General features: G+C 44.2%; 2 pseudogenes; both read left to right on the forward strand.

The window, feature by feature from the left end:
* The first annotated feature begins 434 nt into the window (after nucleotides 1-434).
* Nucleotides 435-7268, forward strand: LOC103602819 (annotated as a pseudogene).
* Nucleotides 7269-7686: 418 nt separating this feature from the next.
* Nucleotides 7687-8823, forward strand: LOC103602828 (annotated as a pseudogene).
* Nucleotides 8824-22616: the final 13793 nt, after the last annotated feature.

A 22616-nucleotide genomic window follows, 5' to 3' on the forward strand; every position in this document is an offset into this window, starting at 1 on the left:
CAAATTTTCCACAAACGTTTTGAAGTACCCTCATGTTATAACATTTCAAATAAACAGTAATGTTGAGTGACATACAGGGAGATTTTATGCATGAGGCATTGACTTCAACTTCTTCCTGATCATTTTTGACAGAATGGGAATAGACCAATATAAAGATAGGAGCAAGTGGAATTAGATCAACAAAAATATTTCTAGATGATATGTTTTGGGGGAAATGACAGAAAAGACAAGCAGTGGAGCTTAAGAGTATTAACTACTGGTATCAACAGGAAATTGGCAGGAGCAATTTTTTCCTCCTATTTTAAGCAAACCAGAGATACACTGTGTATATATATGTGTGTGTGTGTGTGCGGTGACTTGCACATTTCAGTGTACTAATAGAAATATATTACACCTAGAATCACTTTTTAACAACTTTCATTGCAGGACCTGAGATGGTGAATTTTGATGGAAACAGTTCTTTGCTGTACACATTTAATCAGAAATTCATGAGTTCAGTAAAAGAAATTATTTTTTTGAAATTTAAAACCAGGAAGAGCAATGGGATTCTACTCCACAGAGAAGGACAAAATGGCAAACATGTCACCCTGGAATTAGGTAAAGGGAAACATCTTATTCCTTAATTTAGGTAAAAACTACAAGGCAGTGGTTTTGAAAATATGATTTTTAGATGGAAGTATTTTTTATACTTAATGTTTTCACAGTTAAGTATTTAATTTATCTTGAAACCAGAACACACTTGAGAATGAAAGGAAGCCCTATAAACCATTCCTTGGAGCAAAGGAAGAAACCAAAACTTCATAGGCCGTGGAACACGACCACCCTACACGTGAGGTGTGAGGCGATGTGTATATTCTTCAATGTGCTTTTATGTAAAAAGTTGTGTGGTTTCATAATGGTCTAGGACTATGATTTGATGTTCAGTAAATAACCTGATAATATCATAAAGACAAGAATGGATCACTGTAAAATTTTGAGGTAGTGGTATTAATGGGTGTTGGGAAAATAGAATAATTTAATCAGGCCCCCTCACCTTAGGTCTGGTTGGGGATGGTGCAGTGTATTCTTTGTAAATAAGTTGTGTATGGCTGGAATTAGTGCACATGCGTGGCACCACTACCTTGTCTGGTGTCTACCTCGGGTGTCTGCCCCGTGTGGCCATGCTCTTGAACCTACGGCTCCAAGGACCGTTTTGGCCAGTTACCTAGCTCATAGACCTGCGTGTGAGGGGTCTGGTGACTGAGCCTGGTGTGTGAGGGATCTGGTGATTGAGCCTGGTGTGTGAGGGGTCTGGTGACCCAGCCTGGCACGTGAAGGGTCTCATGACCCAGCCTGGCATGTGAAGGGTTTGTGACTCAGTCTGGGCAACAGGCTTGAGGGGTCTGTGAGCTCTAGACCCAGCCCTAGCTCGACAATTGTCCCAGTCAGCAGGATTACGGGCAGGTAAAAGAGCACGACAATTGGCAGAGTTGGCAGGATTCTGACATTTGCCCACTCTGGCAATTGACATAGTCCGCAACAGGATTCTGACCAGGTACAGGAGCCAAAAGCCCTTGGAAGAAGGAGGAAATGTGCCTACTTTTGAATATGTGGTGCCGTATGGCCACTTTCCTGTTGACGGGGATCTGGTTGCTGCTTGCTGTGTTGCAAGGCAGCATAGACCAGGCACTATGGCAGAAAACCCCTTGGGAGGGGGAGGAAACGCGGCTCTCCTTGAGCATGTGGCGTCCAGTGGCCACTTTTCTGCTGACCAGAGCCTGGCTGCTGTTAACTATGCTGCAAACTGATCGAGATTTGTGGCAGAAAGCAGAGTCCTTGGAAGCGTGCACAAATGTCCTGGAGGACGATGTGCAGCGACTGGCCACTCCTGCTTCTCACACCACGGAAGACGACCAACCCAGTGGTGACTTGGGGGAGACCATGCGTCTCCAGGCACAACCTGTTGTGCATCAGAAAATGAAGCATGAGCAGCCTATGGGACCAGACGGACAACCGGTGGGCGATCCACAGGTGACCTTGTTCACCACCTATGTCCTGTATACCCAGGTTAAACTGGTTGACATGGGGAGACAGTTCAGGTAGAAACATGGGGAGAACCTGGCTGCTTGGCTGTTGCGGTTATGGGACCCAGGGGTGAATAGTGTGATGTGCTCTGGTGAGGAGGTAGAGAAATTGGCCTCAATCACCATGCACCCGTCCCTGAGACAATGGCTGCAGAATAGCCGCAGATATGCACAAGGGCAAGGTAATCACTCCTTGATGGACTGGGTGAATGCAGCTGCCTGAACTGTGTGGGCAAATGCTGGAGAACTGACCAAGATTGTTAGTAAATGGCAAACATATGCTTAATTGGTCCAAATTATTGGGGAGCTGGGGATGTGCGACAGTCCATGTTTAATGTGAACACTCGTGGCCTGGATGACGAAAACTTTACAGGCAGCATGAGAGACATAGTGCTGCAGAATGCCCTGTCAACGTCCTTTGAGTCACTCATGGCCATACTGGCCCCATACATTCGTCGTCCTATACATGAGGTAATGACCGTGATAGCCAGCTTGGGTGAAGTAGAGGATAGGAGACAAGCAAAAGGGGTCTGAAAGGTGGCTAAGACCAAACCCCCAAGAAATGCTCGGGATTTTATCCCAAAGGGACCAAGCAAGACCAGCCATAAGCAGATGTGCCTTGACTTGCTTGCAGCAGGGATTGATAAAAAGGAAATTGACCGGCAGCCAAAAGCAGTCCTGTTTGCCTTGGGGCAGCAATTGGACCCTGAACAGCATTTTACTAAACATACGGAAACAGTTCATATAGATGGCTATGGAGGACATACTATTGAGGTCAAAGCTGTGTCATTGCCATTGGGCATAGGAAGATTACCTCCTCATGTATATACTGTATATATGTATATATATCTCCTGTAGCTGAATACATCTTGGGTATGCATGTACTTTATGGTTTGCACCTGTAAACAACAGTTGGAGAGTGTTGGCTGCGAATACAGACAGTAAAGCCTGTGTTACGAGGATATGCTAAACATGACCCACAGGTGTTACCCAAGCCAAGATGTGTGGTTAATGTAAAGCAGTATCGCCTACCAGGAGGACATGCAGAGATAAGTGCCACTATATTGGAATTAGAGAAAGTTGGCATTATTCGTCCAGCTCAGAGCCTATTTAATGCTCCGGTATGGTCAGTGAAAAAGTCTGATGGTACCTGGAGAATGACTGTAGATTATCGAGAACTGAACAAAGTAGTGCTTCCTTTGCATGCAGCTGTGCCTTCAGTTCACGACTGGATGGATCAGCTGATGACTCAGCTGGGAACTTATCATTACGTGTTGAACCTTGCAAATGCTTTTTTCTCTATTCCAATCTCAGCTAATAGCCGAGATCAGTTTGCCTACATGTGGGAAGGAAGACAGTGGACCTTTCAAGTATTGCCCCAAGGTTATTTGCATAGCGCAACCAACCATCATCATTCAGTGGTTGGGGACCTAGCCAAGTGGACTAGGCCCAGCAAGGTTACAATGTTTCCGTACATTGATGACGTGTTACTAACATCTGATTCTCTTGCAGATTTAACCCAGGCAACTCCAACGCTCTTAAGTCACTTGGAACAATGTGGGTGGGCCGTGAACACAGCCAAAGTGCAAGGACCTGGGCTGTCAGTCAAATTCTTGGGACTGCTCTGGTCAGTAAGATGAAGGTCATCCCAGAAGCTGTTATAGATAAGATGTTTCACCTTGGGTGACAAATACCTGGTCTCCTTGAGTAAAGGTAACATGGCCTGGAGCGGATAAGCACTCTATTCCAAAGGGCACATTTGTATTATCATTATGGCTAGTTATGAGCTCCCCTATACTGTTACATGTAGAACCTACAGATCCAACAGTGTTAGCAGATAAAGCATGGTATCATAAGCCGGGTAAGACACCTATTCCTGCAACCATCCTTTCTCAGGATGGTAAACTGGCATGTATCTTACCAGAGGGGCGAGAACTTCCCCTGTTGGTACCAATAACTCTTCTGTGTTTTTGCCCATAGTGTTCTGGCTGCAGGCACTGCACCATAGTCGACTGGGTATGTACATACGTTGGTGTGATCATCTACTGAATATGCATTTAACTTCCCATCAGTATGACTGCTTCCCATCAGGATTCCCACAGAGGATCACACCAATGGTGACTACTAACCAGACATATGTGGCTAATAGTTAAAAGGACAGAACTACAAGCCTTAAGGCATATTGAATGGACAATAGGTTATGTAAATGTAAGGGTCATTTATCCTCGCTAAGGGAACATCACAGAAGATTCTCAATGCTAGACTGTACATGAGGGACCCTGAAGGGGTGGATTGTTGGGAAAATAGAATAATTTAATCAGGCCTCCTCACCTTAGGTTCGGTTGGGGGTGGTGCTATGCATTCTTTGTAAATAAGTTGTTTGGGGGTGGAGTTAGTGAGCATGTGTGGTGCTGCTACATTGGCTGATATCTGCCTCAGGTGACTGCCCTGCGTGGCCACGCTCTTGAACCTACGGTTCCAAGGACCTTTTTGGCTGGTTACCTAGCTCATAGACCTGTGTGTGAGGGGTCTGGTGACCCAGCCTGGCATGTGAAGGGTCTGGTGACCCAGCCTGGTATATGAAGGGTTTGTGACCCAGTCTGGACAATGGGCTTGAAGGGTCTGTGAGCTCTAGACCCAGCCCTAGCTTGACAATTGGCACAGTCGGCAGGATTATGGGCAGGTAAAAGAGCACAACAATGGTGTTCTAGGAAGAAAATATTTTCGAGAAAAATGAAAATGCAATGAGTAATCACAATAAAAACGAATAAGATAGAAAAAATTACTCAATGGTGACAAGAGATTGCATTGAAGATTAAGATAAAATCAGCTGTCAAGTTCATGGGATAGAAGGATGTAAGGAAAGAGTAATTGTTGTGAGAAATGCTAAACCTCAAATAGAAACCATGGTATTAAGCTGGACGGACAGCACATTTACCTTCTCTGTCAGGCGATGCTGGCCCGGCCTCCCCTGACACCTGCATGGCCCCCACATTGGGCAGCCTGCTGAACAACCAGTACTGGCACTCCATCCTCATCAAGCTCCTGTGCACGTGTGTCAACTTCACGTGTGGACAAGCACACACATCATTTCCAGGCAAAGGGAGAAGCCAGCTATGTGGATCTTGATTATGAGGTGTGAAAATTACTTTTTAAGTGTTACAGATTTTATCATTGAAATACAGTACAATCCTCTAGAGAAAATACTACTACACAAAGAAATACCCTTTCCTAGTAATTCGGTATACTGGTGGGATACTTCCTGCAGGTGACTATCACACAGCAGTAGATATGTACCACACCAGAGACAGTCCATCCCCTGCAGATGCTGGTGTTCAAATGAGAGTGAGTGGTTACACAGCATTACATTTAGACAGGCTGTAGATGCAACAAGCAGCATTTTAAAATGCATCCTTTTGTTCGGTTCTTTTATGTTGCATACGGTGTTTGACTGTGAACCCTGGAGATTTCTTCCTGTTTTAGGAAAATCTTAAACAGAAAAAGAGACCTGAATAACTTGGAGGTGTTATTCCAACCTGATTTATTAAGTAATGAAAGCCAAATGCACATAAATCAAAATACTGTTTCTTAGGATTTTTAAAGACCTAACAATGCTGGTAACGTATCGCCCACCTCTCCACCCTACACTGAAATACAGCATTTGCTCTGACAGTTCTGCTCAGCACATCTAAGGAAGCAAACCAAAAAATGTCAACATTCGTTTGATATAAATGGCCTCAGCAGAGAAGACCAGCTGAAGATCCTGGTATTGAATGAGCTTTTCAAAGGCTTTATTATTCTAACCTATCAATGTCATGACAAAGGCCAGTACTCCAGAGTCTGACAACTACAAAGGCTTATAAAGTCCAATGCCATCCCAGGAGGATACATAGTTACATAAGATTTACCATGGAAATAAAGATGCAATATTTTCCATCAATGAATAATAGCTAGCAAATTATAAATATAAAAACTGATAAATCTGCATTTTAAAACTCCATTTCAAATTAACATGACTGTCAAAATAATGCAAAATAAGGGCAGGCCCGGGTTCGAATCCCATATGGAGACCGGTCCGCTCACTGGTTGAGCGTGGTGCGGGTGCGACACCGAGGGTTGCGATCCCGTTACCGGTCATGAAAAAAGACAAAAAAGGAAAAAAAAATGCAAAATAAATCTGAAGACAATTGCCTCTGTACCTGTTAATCATAAATGTTTTAGGCAGATAATCAAATCATTAAACAATATTATTTATGTCACTTTTTCTTTCTAAGATCAGCTTCAGAGGGATTCCAGGACATGGAAAATCTATGGAAGCCCTGCATAAAACTTTCATGGGTATTTTGAAAATCTCTGTTACAGTGGAGTGGATGTCATTGATTTGCTCAAGAAACACAAACCACAGATTCTCATCATGGTAAGAAAGTCTAAATTGTGATTTCAAGAGAAAAGACAGGTGCAATTTGTCTCATTAATTCAGTTCTAAAATATGCCTCTTCTGAAAGCAGGGAAGGTACAAGTCATATATACTTTTTAGTTCCTGTTTGATTTAACTTTTTTATATGTATGAAAAAGATGCATAATTTTACAAAGACGTTAAAGTGTGATCATATAAAGGTAGTTTTATTTTTAATTTTTTGAGGAACCTTCAAAATGTTTTCCGTAGTTGCTGCACCATTTCATATTCTCACCACCGGTATGCAAGGCTTCTCTTTTCTCCACATCCTCTCCAGTACTTGTTATCTTCTGTTTTTTCTTTTCAGATAATAGCCATCCTAACTGATGTGAGGTTTCAGCTCATAGTTTTTAGTTGCATCTCAGATGATTAGTGATGTTTATCACCTTTTCACAGACCTCTTGGCTGCTCGAATGTCTTCTTTGGGGAAATGTCTATTACTTTGCCCATTTTTTAATCGGGTTGTTTTTATGCTATTTCATGTGTGAATTCCTTATGTATTTTGGGTATTAACCCCTTTTCAGATTCATGGTTGGTGAGTATTTTCTCCCAGTCCATAGGTTGCCTTTTCATTCTGTGGATTGTTTCCTTTGCTCTGCAGCAGCATTTTATTTTGATGAAGTCCCACTATTTTTGCTTTTGTTACATGTGATTTAGTGTCACATCTAAGAACTCACTGCCAAGACCGATGCCATGAAGCTTTCCCCTGATGTTTCCTTTTAGGCGTTTTGCAGTTTCAAGTCTTCTAGGACTTTTACAGTTCTGGGTGAATTTTTGTGTATGGTGTCAGATAGGGCCCAAGTACATTTTTTTTTTGCATGTGAAAATCCAGTTTTTCCAACATGTTTTGTTGAAAAGACTGTTCTTTCCATATTGTGCATTCTTGGCACCCTTGTTGAGGATCATTTGACTGTATATGCACAGGTTTATTTTTGCATTCTCTATTGTGCTCCTCTGGTTGACATGTCTACCTTTACGACAGTATCATACTGCTTTAATTGGAGTTGCATTAAATTATTTCTATTAAAACACTTTGATTAAAAATAAGTTTGCTCCTGGACCAAGAGAGATAATCTAGAGTTAAAAAATATCTTCTAGAGCACAATTACAGACCTGGTGGGAAGAGCGAAAGCAGGAGCTCTTGGCTCCCTGCAGCCACTGTGAACCATGGGAACGTGCCGCAGGCCACCGTCATGCCGGGCACTTGCAGGAGGCTTCAGCTGGGTGGTCACCAACTGATTCAACCAGTTGTTTGATGACCAATTGGGCAAACCCTCTGAGGTGCTGAAGGCAGCAGAGAACAAGAAAAAAGAACCCAGCGGGAGCAGCCTTGGGTGCCCGGGGCCAAGAGCGCAGCCCAGGCCGCTCCCAGACCGGCTCCGCCGTGCAGCAAGGGCTGCATGAGAGTCCCAGAAAGATTCAGGGACCACTGTCCCCAGCATCAGCAGGTTGACCCAAAAGAGCAGACGCAGCACCCGTGGTGCTTAGGAAGGAAGGAACAGCACGTGTGGAGGAAGACCTGCTCAAGGCTGCAGGATGAAGAAAAGCAATCGATGGAGGATCAGAAGGGCCACCACCTCGTGAAGGAAGATTCGAAAAGCCACTTGAAGAAAAAGCTGATGGAGGCGAATTTTCAGCTGATGGACCGATGATTGCCCAACCTATCCGAGGCCGTGCACGTGGGGTGGGCCGAGGAGACGGATTTGAGTCTCCCAGCAGATGTGACTTTGACAGGCACAGTGGCGGTGACAGATCTTCGTGTTCCCATCACAGTGTCCTGGAGCACGAGGACAGACACGGAGGTAGCCGATCTCACAACTGGGGAGCTGTCAAAGATGAGTTCACTGACTCGGGTCAATCAAACGTGACTGAGGACACACCTAAAGTGAAGAACGTCCAGCGGCAGCCACTGAAAGTAAGGAGAATGGAGTTGAAGAGGTGGAGGAAGAGGGTCCAGAAGAGGTGGCTTTGGATGAGGGCCGGGCGAAAATAGAATTTAACAACCGAAAACCAAATGACGGTGCTGATGGGCCATGGACAGGGATTTGTTCTTCATAAGTCAAAAAGCGAAGAGGCTCATGCTGAAGGTTGGGTTATTTGCCACCATTTCCTGGAGCCAGCAAATGACATAACAGCTCAGTCGGAGATCAATTTTAGATACCTTGGCCTCCCAGGACGTGGTGGCAGGAGAGGACGAGGTGGATGTGGACGTGGTGGATGTCCAAACCGTGGCAACTGACTGGTGAGGCAAGTGCTTCTGCTCCTGATGTGGATGACCCAGAGGCATTCCCAGCTCCGGCTTAACTGGATGCCATAAAACAACCTGGCTCCTTTGTGGACCCTCCTGTTCAAAGCTTGTGCTTGCTTAAGAATCCCAAACAACTAAGAATTTTTTTTTTTTTTTTAAGAAAAACACTGTCTTTCATACTACTCACACTTGAAGACCGAATTTTATCTGTTTTGAAAATGAGCTTCTCTCGCTACACAGGACTAACACATATGGTGGTCAGTTTTGTGTTTAGAAATGTGCTGGTAGCAGGGATGTTTTTATAATGTTAGAGATTGTGCATTCTTCATGAGTACTTTTATACTGCTGCTTGCAAATGTGAGTTTTCAAACTTGAAATATAGGTGTGAACAGTGTGTACCAGTTTAACGCTTTCACTTCATTTGTGTTTTTAACTAAGGATTTAGGTGTGCCCCGAGTTACAAACTGGTTTTACATATTGGGCATAATATTGTTTTTAATTTCTACTTTACATTTTTACACATGGTCAACTGGCATATGTAAACTTTGATTTGTTGAATTTTATGCTTTGTGGATTACTAACTACTTGAAGTATTTTAAATTAGTTTTAATATTTTCATTTTTGGTGAAAAATCTTTTTTCACTTCTCATGATAGCTGTTATGTATGCTGAATCTTTATATACAGAAAATGTCAGTACTCGAACAAATTTGAAGCACATTGGTTTATTAACCCTTGTTCCTGCATTTTTCTTTAGGTTCATATTATACCTGATTAACGATTTCAATGATATTTACTTTTTAAATGTGTGACTTTCCCATTTAAAAGCCAAACTAAACATCTATTGGTGAAAAAAATTTTAAAAGATTGTATAAAAATAAAAGAACGGCTGCAGGCCTTAGACTGGAGACCACTTGGGTAACATGGCCTGTGGGTCTGTGAGTGCTTCTGAGAGGAGCCTGCCCCTGAGATGACCAGCCTCACCACCAGCCTTCCCTTGAGACATGCAGAAGTGCACCTCCTCCCTGGGTAAGGTGTACCTGTCATCTGGGTGACACATAGTCACATTTACATAATCAGGGCAAGTAAGGAACAGTTCTTAGAGTAGGTGATCCTGGATGCTGGTCTTCAAGTTAGATGAGGACATTTAGACTCTTCGAGGGAAGAGAAGGGCCTTGTCTATTGTATTCCAGGCCCAGCAAAGGGTCTGGGAAAGAGTTGGCTTGAGATTCTTTTCCTGATGCTGAAAAATGGAGAAGATGGAAAATTTTCCTGATTCAGACTCAGAAGTAGGTTTGCCCAGCTGTAACAGTACTGTGGTTGTAGGGACCTATAAGATAAACGTCCTGGATTTCAGTTGGATGGGGAAGCCTAATTTTTTTAAATCCTAGTATGCTAAGAGGTTGATAAGAAACCCTGTTACGTCTTGGAAAAGCTATTGTTAATGCAACAGAAGCCCTGCTGCTCCACTTCCTAGTGTCCTCTTTTGCTGTATCCTCAGGGAAATGTGTCATTCTTGTGTTCACACCCTCCAACTGTCCCCTTGACTTTTCTGAGCTCCAGGAGTGACTTGGCTCTGCCCAGCACCTCTGGCCATCACTTTCCAATTCTGAATGTGGAACAGAGCAGGGTTGCTGCTGACCGGTTTCAGAATAGCTCAGGGGATCTTGTCCTCCTTAATGATGGAGAACTCAGGCTGAGTCCCCTGCAGCCTGGACACCCAGCGACAGATGTCACCGCATGTAAAACATGTGTCTCCTGAGATAATACATATGCATTTGCCATGATTTCATCTTCCTACACTTAAACCTGAGATTAGTAATCTTTAAAACAAATAAATAATGGAATCATTAAAATGTTCATAATCCCACTAGAAGGAGCTGGGTTCCGTTTTTCTTTTACACGGGTAACTCTAGGTTAGTCGTGTGTGAGACAGTGTGGCAGAAATTTAGCTACATCAAAGCATAGTTGTTAAAAGTCAAAAACATAACTCTTAATATTTGTAGGTTCATGGTTGGTAATCAGAGGTGAATTTGAAATATTAAAAGAAATTAGCGGGGCCGGCCCGGTGGTGCACTGCTACAGTGCGCCACTTAGGAGCACGGCGGCGCTCCCGCGCCCTCCTGGGAGAGAGGAGGGGGCGTGGGACATGAGTCCCACTACTTACAATGTGATATTTGAGATAGCACTTTGGGATGAAATTCACTATGCCGAGGGTTCGGATCCTACATACAGACCGGCCGCTCACTGGCTGAGCGAGGTGCGGGCGCGACACCAAGGGTTGCAATCCCATTGCCGGTCCCAGTCCAGTACGGGCGCGACACTGTTGCGATCCGTTGCCGGTCACGAAAAAAGACAAAAAGGAAAAAAAAAAAAAAAAGAAAAAAGAAATTAGCTGAATCCTAGGTAGTCTTAAGAAGCAGATCTCTTTTAACTGTCTTTTGAACGTATATACTCACTGGTTTTCATAGTATTTGTCTTACTTTCCCCTCATCTGTTGGAGCTGCCGCTTCCTTTGGAGCCCACTTGTTTTGGATGAGACCTCTGAAGACTAGGGGTGGATGTTCCCCTCTAGTTTTCCAAGAAGGTCCCCTTTATTTCTAGACTCTCTTATAAAGTCCTGCTGTCTTTGGACTTTGGGGGCTCTTTTTTTTTTTTTTTTTAAAAGATGACCGGTAAGGGGATCTTAACCCTTGACTTGGTGTTGTCAGCACCACGCCCAGCCAGTGAGCGAACCGGCCATCCCTATATGGGATCCGAACCCGGGGCCTTGGTGTTATCAGCACCGCACTCTCCCGAGTGAGCCACCGGGCCGGCCTTTGGGGGCTCTTTTGCATGTGATGCTGATAATTTAAACCCAAGTAGAACCAGGGCATGTCACTCCATGAACATTGAATGTGGAAGGAATGTCATGCCTACTAGTCTGAAAAGCTGGGAGGGAAACTTAAATTTTCCTTTCTTTTCATAAATTGAAAAATTCTGACCAGCAGTATGCCGAGTTTCTTTGTGGACCTCAACAAATGAACTGAGCTGGTAGTGTTAATTCAGATTCAGTGAATTGCCTGAATCTTGGCTTGTGAAGATTTACAATCCATATGCAGTATTAACTAAAAGACATAGCTTTGGACAGTTGCTTCACGGGGGCACATACCTACCACTCGCCCGACTAACATGCACATCTGTTAGGTGACCTTTTCTGTTAACTGGCACTTAAACACTACAGAAACATTTTGTTGAACCAATTCTTAAGCAATGCTGTGTTATTTTTTTGAGGCAAAGCACAGGTAAATTTCTCTTGGTATTCATTGTTTGCTTTAGCATCATATGCATTTGAAATAAACAAAAAATAAGACAGACTGCAGACCTTTTACTATGTAACTTTTAAGTAGAAACACTGAGTAAGAAGACTGGGTGGGGAACATTTGGAAGGGGTTTTTTTGTTAACATTCTCCTAGCTCTTGGACTGAGAAGCTTCTTTAAGCAGTCTGTTTCAGGGTCAGCTTACACTATATGTTTCCACTGTCTACCCTAAATCCTCCAGATTCAGTTTTCAGCTTTTCTCATGACCTTTCATGAACCAAACTAGTGTTGAGTCTGAAAACTTTTAGCTTCACAAACCATCGACAACAGAAGGAGAGTGTAGCATTTTTGTCATACTGAACACAGACCCAGGCAAGGAACTGTAACAGCCTTGGGGGCTTTAAGAACCTCCCATCCCTGAAAGTGAATACTGGGAAGCATCAGAGATGATATGTCACAGTCAGAGAAAAACCAAGCTACAGCTGTTTTTAGATCAGGATTTGTGACCCTTTGGGTCACATTAGAAAATGATTCCTGCGCCAGTGGGTTGTGAGCCATGTCAGAGTCAGAAACGAGAGGAATACCAACACGTGTTACTCAATTAGATGTGAGACTGGTTAACTTTCTATAGGAAGTAAGACCATATTTGGGGGGGGCTAACATCTCCACTGGGCTATAAAATAGTAACTTCTAATTCCTGCAGGTTGACTTCTAACCTTATATGGCTGTAAATGGTCTGTAACTTTTATCATTTATAAGATATATTACTGAAATATTATTAGGAAAAACACACAAAAGGCCAAAGTGTTTTCCTCTAATCTTACTCAGCAACAATTATCAACACAGAAGACCAACTTCTGTGACCAAATGTGTGGGGATTTGTCCCCACCAGCAAGCAAGCAGCAGTTCTGCAGCAGACACCAGCCGGGTGTCCTCCAATTCAATTCCGACACTATCTACCTGGAGATAGCATCAGATCCCACAGCGGGGCTCAGTCCCACAAGACTGCTCCCCACTTCAGATGCCAACTGAAAGCACCAGGTTGGTGATCAATCGGCTTGATCAATCGGATTGATCAGGTGTTCTGATCAATCGGCTGTTAATTGGGATTCCCACAACACCCTCCTTGGATTCAGCTAGTTTTTTTGAGCAGCTCACAGAACTCAGGGAAACATTTACTTACATTTTCCCATTTACTATAAAGGACATTAGGAAGGCTGCAGATGAAAAGACGCATGGGATAAGGGGCACGGAGCTTCCATCCCTCCTCGGGCATGCCACCCCCAGGAAGCTCCACATGGTCAGCTATCCAGAAGCTCCCTGAACCCTGTGCTCTTGGGCTTTTATGGAAACTTCATTATACAGGCATGATAGAAGCATGGACAACCATACAGAAATGTGATTAGACAAAAAGAGTATGTTCCAACACTAACAGCCTAGGTGGGGAAACCCAGCAAGGCCTGTTTATTCAGATTCTTCTTGGTCTTTCTGTCCAGCTTTCCTTCCTCCTGGGTATGAGGCATGACCCCTTCTGGAATGGGGGTCTTAGCACCTACAATCAGATAGGATAGGTCAGAGAATGTCTTTATGGCCAGCTCTAAGAAGGTTAGAACAGGCCAGGAACCATAGATGGAAATAAAAATATACATATTATGATGTTACAAACATACTGGGACATTCCCTAAGACAGTTAGTTAGATGAGAGTCAGGCAGGCTCGTTCCCATGTTCAGGTATGATATCAAAAAAATCAAGCAAACATCATTTTCTTGTCTTAAAGTGAACAAAAACTTTTCTTTATGATTCTCCACTTTTGATCAGGACAGTTTCTAAAGATTCCCTAGAGAGACACTGGCATCCCTGCCCTGCTACAAGACCTGCTGTGACTCCCGTGGAGGATGTGCCCCTTGTCCACTGGTGTCAGGCTTTGCTAATGACACATTTTGGTCACTGGAATGTGACAGTGACAGTGGACATGGCAGGTGCATGTTGCAGCTTCAGGAGCCCTAGCAAAGTTCTGCCAGGTGTCAGGGGCCAACCACTTAGCCCTGGCCTTGTAGGAATAAAAAAACACTTGCAGCTCTTGTAGCCCAGTGGACAGAGCCTCAGCTGGCACAGACCAGAGAGAGGCAAACCTTAGTTTGTTATTTACTGAAACTCGGGACTGTTTGCTGCCACAAAATAACCTAGTAGAAGCCAGCTAAGAAAACTTGCTTTGATCAGTGTACTGGGACTCCTGCCTGACACAGTGTGGATTTTTATTCAGTATAAAACCTGGTCAGGGGAAAAAGCCAATTAAAAGAATATTTCACAACTATTACACTAAGCAAATATTTTAAAACAATATTCAGCACTGACTGGCTAGGGTGAGGGAAAATAAGCAACTTCACACTCTGGACTGGAACATTAAATTGTATAACCTTTTTGGAAGGCAACTTAGAATATGTTAAAATCTGCATGTACTCTGACCTGGCAACATGGTGTTTACTTTTTTAATAATTTGTTTTTATTTTTTAAATTTACATACAGCAAAATTCCTTTTTTCTCTCTTTTTTTAGTATACAGTTCTGAGGATTTTTATACATGCATAGATTTTGCTGTAACCAACACCACAGACAGGAGACAAAATAATTCTAATAACTCAAAATATCCCCTCACCCAGTAACATGTTTATAACAATGAAAATACAGTAACTCAAATGTCTATTAATAGAGGATTAATACATTATGGAAACTCATATAATGGAATTTTATGCTACCAGTGAAAAAATGAAATGGATTAATATGGAAAGATATCTACGGAAAAAAGACAAAAAAAAAAAAAAAAAAACCTGGTCAGAAAGTCTTCAGGAGATGTTAGCATCATACTTGATTGGTAGCCAGTCAACAGTTCCACCATGTGCTACTCCCAACTCCATCACCCTAAGAAGAAATAGATATTTCATCTCATGGCTCAAGAGACAGGACTGCTCTAGGAGGGACTAATGTTAGTATTTAAAAATAATAATGTAGCAATACTAAATACTGTAGCAGGGCCGGCCCGGTGGCGCACTGCTACAGTGCGCTGCTTGGGAGCGTGGTGGCGCTCCCGCCGAGGGTTCGGATCCCACATACCGACCGGTTCCCTCTCACTGGCTGAGCGAGGTGTGGGAGCAACACCAAGGGTTGCGATCCCATTGCCGGTCCTGGTCTGGTACGGGCGTGACACTGAGGGTTGCGATCCGTTGCCAGACACGAAAAAAGACAAAAAAAAAAAAAAAATACTGTAGCAAATTTGGAAAAGAAAATGTGAGAGTTACATGAAATGAAAATAAACACAATTCTGTCATCCAAATGCTAAGATTAATACTTAAGAATATTTCTTGCCAGTTTGTGTTTATGGTTATACAAAACTTTAGTGTATACACACACAAACACACATTTTAATGTAAGGCTTTTTTAGCTTTATATTTTGTTCTATGAATGTTATGTTTTATTAATATCTAAATTGTTATTTTTGAAGACTGGTGATATGTTTTTTAAATTGTCTACTAAGATTATTATAAATAATGACAACACACAAATGTACAAGAAATCATTTTATTTCTCTAAATTAGAATTTTGAAAAACATCTTTACTTCTAAACATCCTAAAATATTAATTAGCAAGATGAGGCTGAAATATGCCTGCGTCATGTAATTATAAGTATTTTGTTATTGCAGATTGCTCAGGGCCAATGTTGGGAAAGGTATTCTGTAGACGTCCTGGAATGGAAGAAAATAACACTCCACTTTTCAGCGTAGAATGTTTGAACTGTCCACTCGTCTTTCCTCTTTACCCCTTTCATTCTGATTTCTTTCTTTTTCTTTCTTCTGTGTACTTATCTGACTTAATTGAGAGACGAAAAAGTGAAAAACAGCTCTGGCAGTGGACATGCAGGCCATAATATTCCCAGCTGAGCATAATAATAATAATTTTTGTTTAAACGTAAATGAGAACCAGACAGGACAGTCAATAACTTTGGTGCACCAGAGATAAGGACCCTCTGAAACCACAAAACTAACTCAGGAAGCCCCTTTTCCTGCTGACATGGGTAACGCCTTCCTCTTGGATAAAAATGACCAGGATATCAAATCGCCTAATTGCCTTCCTAGAATCACTCAGCACAAGCCCACATCTTTCCTAAGCCTCTCCCCCTCTGCAAGAGGCTTTCCTGTCCTCTGGAGTTCATTCTCCTTGTCCCCAGCCAGGTAGGTGTCCTTGCGTCTTTGGGTGAGTGCATGGTGGTCTTTGGAAGGTAGACTTGCTGGGGACATGCAGCCACTGTTTGCAGGCCCTTGCCTTGTTTATCATCATCCACAGGGTTTACAGGAATTTCTTTTCACCCATTTTGTTTCCCTCCAGGTGAAGGCTCACATGATGGGTGGTGGCATTCCATGTCCTTATCTGCTGCAGGGAATCAGCTGAGCGTGCAGGTGGACGGCGCCGCAGCCTCAGCTGCTCATTCCCTGTGTGGGCAGATTGATTCCGGCCGTGCCTTTTATTTGGGGGGTAAGTGAAAGGAACAGGCTCTACACTGGTAATCAGATCTTCCTTATCTCTTCTTCTCCTGCATTCTGAGGCAACTGACATTTTAAATGAAAATTAATACTAAAGAATGTTTTTTTTCCTGTTATAGTCAACTGAGGATGTTGAGGGGGCAGATGATAAATCATGGCCTGAAGTGAAGGTCTGCCGGTTGCCTTGTTGAACGTGCATGTGATGCAGTGGGTGTTACATAAGGCACCCACTGTAGCACTTGTTGTTAACTAAGGCTGCACATGGCAGTCAACTGGAGAGCTTCAAAAATGCTGGTGCCCTGGGTGCCATCCCCGGATTTTCTGATGTACCTGGTCCTGGGGTCTGGACATCAGGATTTTTGGTGCTGACCAGATGATTCTAATGTGCAGACAACATTGAGGGCCATTGTTCTCTGTTTATTACCTTTATTAACTTCACTATAGGGAATTTTCTTACTGCCAAATGACCCTAACAACCATTTCCTTAGATTTTATTTGCCAGTTTTATTGCTACATATGGGTATTCTGCTTATTCTGTCTGCTGGCTCTTCTGGCACCTAGAACCTAACTCTTCAAAGTGTGATGTGTGGGGCCAGCCCCGTGGCTCACTCGGGAGAGTGCGGTGCTGGTAGCACCGAGGCCGCGGGTTCGGATCCTATATAGGGATGGCCGGTTCGCTCACTGGCTGAGTGTGGTGTGGACCACACCATGCTGAGGGTTACGATCCCCTTACTGGTCAAAAACAAAAAACAAAAAAACAAAGTGTGATGTGTGAACCAGCAGCATGCACATCACCGGGAAACTTCACCGGTAGAAATGCAGACCCCTACCCAGACCTCCTGAGCCACAGCTGTTCTTTACCAAGATGCCCAGGGAGTCTGTAGTACTTGAAAGGTTGAAAAGCATTCTATTCCCACTGCCTACACAGAAGCTCACTATTATAAACAACAGAGCAAGAGATTAACTTAATTGTCTATTGATATTTCTACTGTTTGCTTAGCGATGCATTTTCCCGAGACAACACCAGGCCATCTCCCCTGGACTGTAGTAAATGGAGCATTTGCCTGCTCAGTGGATCCTTAATTGAGTTGGTCCAGGATCCCTTTGGCCAGGGAGAGGAGCTTCTGAGGGTAATAAGTCTGCATCCCTGGGGCATTCAAAACTGAAAAATCCTTTGCCACTGAAAGCTTATAACTGTTAATAGTAAGACTTATTACTAATCTTGGCTTGAAGCCTTTCTTAATATTATCCCTGTTGTGCATTATACAGTTGTTTCTTTCTAAAATAAGTTTGGAATCATGGTGGTTATAGCTTGCTAGCCCAACAAGAAAGTATGATATCCTCTCTAAGAATTGACAATAAGCTCACAAACCATGAATCAGATTGTTTAACCTTTCAAGTCCACTGAAGCAACCGTTACTGTGAGAGGTCAGACAGTGCCATCAACCTTAAAAGATCTGATTGCTTGCCTTCCTTGTTTGCTAAACGTGGATTTCTGACCCAGAGAGGATTTTACATCTTTGCCAGTTATGATGGATTTTATAGCTCGGCAGAGAAGCAAATTCCTTCAAAACTAATTAGAGAATTTATCCAAGAGCTATAATGTAGAAGGTAAAAGATTTTGAAACACTAAAAAGGACAGTAAGAAAAAACTTGGCTATTTTGCTTAATGGTACAAAATAAAATATACTGGAGAAAAATACTTTCCAAATCACAGAATCATCTTCCATACTTTAACATCCTACATGTTCAGACTGTGCAGTGCATGCCGTCATAAGAGTGGGTACTTCCCATAAAAAATTATTCACATGCTGATGTGATATAAATCAGGTTTTACCAGAAATAGATTGTGTACATGCGTTTTAAAGACACTACTAATGTTTCTTAAAAGAATACATGAGTATTCAGGCTCACCCTGCAGGCTGTAGAATGCAACACTGCAGTACTTTGGAAGCTTCCCTTGTTCCTCCAGACTCTCAGTCTCCCAGGTAAGTATTATTCTGCATTTTTTACTAATTTTTCTATTGCTTTTCCTTATAAATTTATTTTCTATGTAGGTGACTTTAAACAATGTACCATTGTGTGTTGCCTTGCTTTTGATTTCACAAACAGGACATGCAGTCTTCATTCTTCTGTGACTAGCTTTTTTTGTTCAACGCCGAGATCCAGCCATGTGGATATGAATAGCTAAAGTTAATTTTCACTGCTGCATGGTTATCAATGTATATTATACTACATCTCACTTATCTATTACACTGTTGCATTTTACTGTTGATAGATATTTTGATTGTACCCAATTTTTTTGTATTATAAAAAATGTTATAAATATTCTTGTACAGCTGCTCAGAATCATCTTGTGAGTGAATTTAAAAATTTTCCTGATGCACAAACTATCTAACTGACTTTCCTAAAGTGTGTAGTCCATTGAATGAAGCAGCAGGCATGTGCTGTAGTGACACTTAGTGACATGATGGAATGAATTCACAAGAACCCACAGTGGTCCCATTGGTTGTGCACATAGACCCAGCCTCTGGTTTCACTAACTATTATGGAAGGACCCCAGCTGCATGCAGTGCACTGAAAATGGCACAATAGGCCTTTCTGTGTATTTTCATAAACTTGTGCGATATGCAGGGAAACTTTCTTGTTGTAGTTCCCATGAGAAACAGTGTTCTTAAGATGGGTGAGTGGTGGGAAAATGAAACAATTTGGTCAGGCTCCCCTCGCCTCAGAGCCAGTTCAGTGTGGTTTGGTAACATTGTGTGTGTGGGTGGAGTAGGTGTGCCTGCATGGTGGCCCCGCTTTGGCTGATGTTTTACTGCCTCGGGTGCCCGCCCTGCACAGCCATGTTTTTCCAGACCTGCAGCTTCCAAGGACCATGTGGCCAGTTGCCTAGCTTATAGACCTGTGTGAAAGGGTCTGGTGACCCAGCCTGGAGTGTGAAGGGTTTGTGACCCAGTCTGTGAATTGGCTTGAAGGGTCTGGGAACTCCAGACCCAGTACTAGCTCAACCATTGGCCCAGTAGGTGCAGGATTACTGGCAGGTAAAAGAGCTGTGATAACTAGTGTGGTCACCTAGCTTTATAATTGGCATCACGAACAGGATTAAGAGCTAGACAATTTGTGCTGTGAGTAGGATTCGCAACATCGGCCTTAGCCATAGCCTCACAGTAGCCCTTGTCATAGCCAGACAGTGAGTTACAGAGTTAAAACATCCCAGGAGGGAGTGTGTTGATTTGTCATCACCACGGCTTTTCTGTTTTCCTGTTGTAATTGTATGCTGGCACTTAGTGGCAAAAATAGTTTAAGATCTTGCAAGCACAGCACTTTATTCCTAACTAATATATAAATTTAGAGTCACCTCTGTATGCATAGCTACAAATGCCCAGTTGATTCTTACAGAACAACTTCAGCCATTGATTCAAATGAACTAGTTATCTTTACATTCTATACCAATGTAACAGCATCTTTATTCCTTGAGGAAAAAATATATATACTGTTTTAAAAACTAAAGTAATGCTTTCACCAGGCAAAAGCAAACAGGCAGACAAAAAGCAAAATATACACCAGTTTACTGATATTAAATGGGTATTACTTAAACTCAGGAAACCCACTGGACTTCTGATTCTCAATAGACTTATTATACTCACAACTTTAATGCATAGGTGCAGACCCTCTTTCCCAGGGTCCCCCTGTCTGTCTCTACCACCCATTGGACTCTCCAGCCACATTCTGGGTAAAGTGGGGCTGCTCAGCTTGAGTGGAAGCTCCACCCCAAAAACTCTAGTGCCAGGGTTATCACATGCTGTCCCAAGAGTAGTTTGTGCTGGTGTCTCTGTCCATTTAATTATCTTCTTTACCAGTGTCCATTAGTGCCAGGATATGTACAACATGTGGTTGACAAGGAAACCACTTTATCCAGCCATGCTCCGGAGCAATGCTTAAACTGTAAATAATAAAGTAAGTGTTCTCGGGTCCTCTAGGAGAAAGTCAGTTAATGACACTGATTCTTCCAGGAAGTCAGTACTCCATGATCTGAGACACTCCGTAACCAGTTCTCCTTCCCTTTATGATTTTCTTTTTTTTTTTTCCTTTTTGTCTTTTTTACTGACCGGTAACGGGATCGCAACCCTCGGTGTCGCGCCCGTACCGGGGACTGGCAATGGGATCGCAACCCTCGGTGTTGCGCCCGCACCTCGCTCAGCCCATGAGCGGGAACCGGTCTCCACATGGGATCCGAACCCTCGGCAGGAGCGCTGCCACGCTCCCAAGCAGTGCACTCTCCAGTGCACCACCGGGCCGGCCCCCTTTATGATTTTCTTGATGTTGGCTCAGCTACGTGTTCCCTATGATCTGGCCACTGCACAGTCAGTCAAATTTTACTGCGGCGCTTCACCATAAAAACCTATGTGCATGTCTGGACGTGACAGTTAGGGTGACCATAAGTCTGTTGTTTGCATCAGGACACTTGAGAGAATGAGAGGGATGAGACCAGTAATTGTGACAGGACAGGCATGAACCAGGGCACTCTGGCCATGTGGAACTATCTCTTACATTATTGGTTATATTTTGAGCAGGCCGTCTCAGAGTGTGGCTTTTTTTTTTTTTTTTTTTCTGTCCTTTTTGAGACCGGCGGCACCGCGCTCAGCCAGTGAGCGCACCAGCCATCCCTATATAGGATCCGAACCCGCGGCAGGAACGCTGCTGCACTCCCAGCGCCACACTCTCCCAAGTGAGCCATGGGCTCGGCCCTCAGAGTGTGGCTTTCTTATCTATTGTGAGAGGGGCGCACCTGCAAAATAGCAGCATTTTATTTCACATCAGAACTCTGTGATTTAGGGATCTCTCTTTCTCAGTCAGAAATGGGGGTGCCACCAGCCCCTCCCGACTGCCTGCCTGCTGCCCGGGGGCCACCCCTCCTCCTGCCCTGCTCTGTGGGGGCTATGCCTAGGCTGTGCCCATGGGGAGGACGGCTCCTAGCCCCACACATGCTTGGGGGTTGTACAGACCCTGGCAAGGTCTCCGTTTCCCACCATCCAGGGCAGGGTGCCCTCTGCCTCCAGGGCAGGAAGGAGTCTGTTGGCAGGGGAGATGACTGGGCCACCCAGTGTCCACTTGGAGTGGCGTCTCTCCATAAGGTGGTGGAGGCGCTTCCGAGAATCAAGCTGGGAGGGGCAGCAGGTCCCCTTCATGAGGAGAGGTAGCATGAGTCTGATGGCTGCTGCCCCTGGCCCCTGGGCTCTGCCCTCTCCTCCCCAAGTTCCCTCTTCCTGACCACCCCTGCCCACTGTCCCCAGGGCCTGGTCACCAGGTGGGTGGTGGGGATGTTTCCCAACTTCAGCTCCAACCTTGGCTAAGAGTTATGGTTCTGTGGGACAATTGAGTGTCCACCCCACAGGCTGGGGGCTCCACTGATACAGGAAAGGGTCACTGTGTTCCTGGCTGTGTCCTCCCTGCCCTGTGCAGTAGGAGGGTGTGAGAATCTCCAAGTGCGCACTTGTGAGAGTGACAAGTGGGTTCCCTCTTACCTGGGGGACCTATGGCCTTTGCCCCCAGCAGTTGGCCATTGTCCTGAGAAAGTCCCCCAGCCTGGCACCACCCTCCTGGGTGGCCCCTGTGGCAGAGCAAGGAGTCTGTTCCCCCCGAAGACCCTCTGGGGCCAGGGTGTGGGGGCCCAGCTGGCCAGGGACTTATGTCACAACCTGCAGGGGCCCTAATGGGATGGAGTGGGGCAGGGCCAGCCCTGGTGGGGGAGGGGAGGAACTGGCAGACCCAGGCCAGGGTCCCCTCAGGTGTCAGGACTGAGGGCTGTGGGGGGCCTGGAGCCATGTCCTCCCAGAACCAGGGCCTCCAGCCAGCCCACTCTTGGTGCCTCCGAGGGGGAGAGGGGCCCTACCACACCCCGGCCTGTGGCTTTATAGACCAACCCTTCACCAGGGCTCTGGCCAGCCTGCAGTTCCAGCTGTTGGGTTGTAGGCGCCTCTGTGGGAGAGTGCCACAGAGATCTGCGTGGTGG

Source organism: Galeopterus variegatus, unplaced genomic scaffold, assembly GCF_000696425.1.
Source record: "Galeopterus variegatus unplaced genomic scaffold, G_variegatus-3.0.2 Scaffold116, whole genome shotgun sequence".
NCBI lineage: Eukaryota > Metazoa > Chordata > Mammalia > Dermoptera > Cynocephalidae > Galeopterus > Galeopterus variegatus.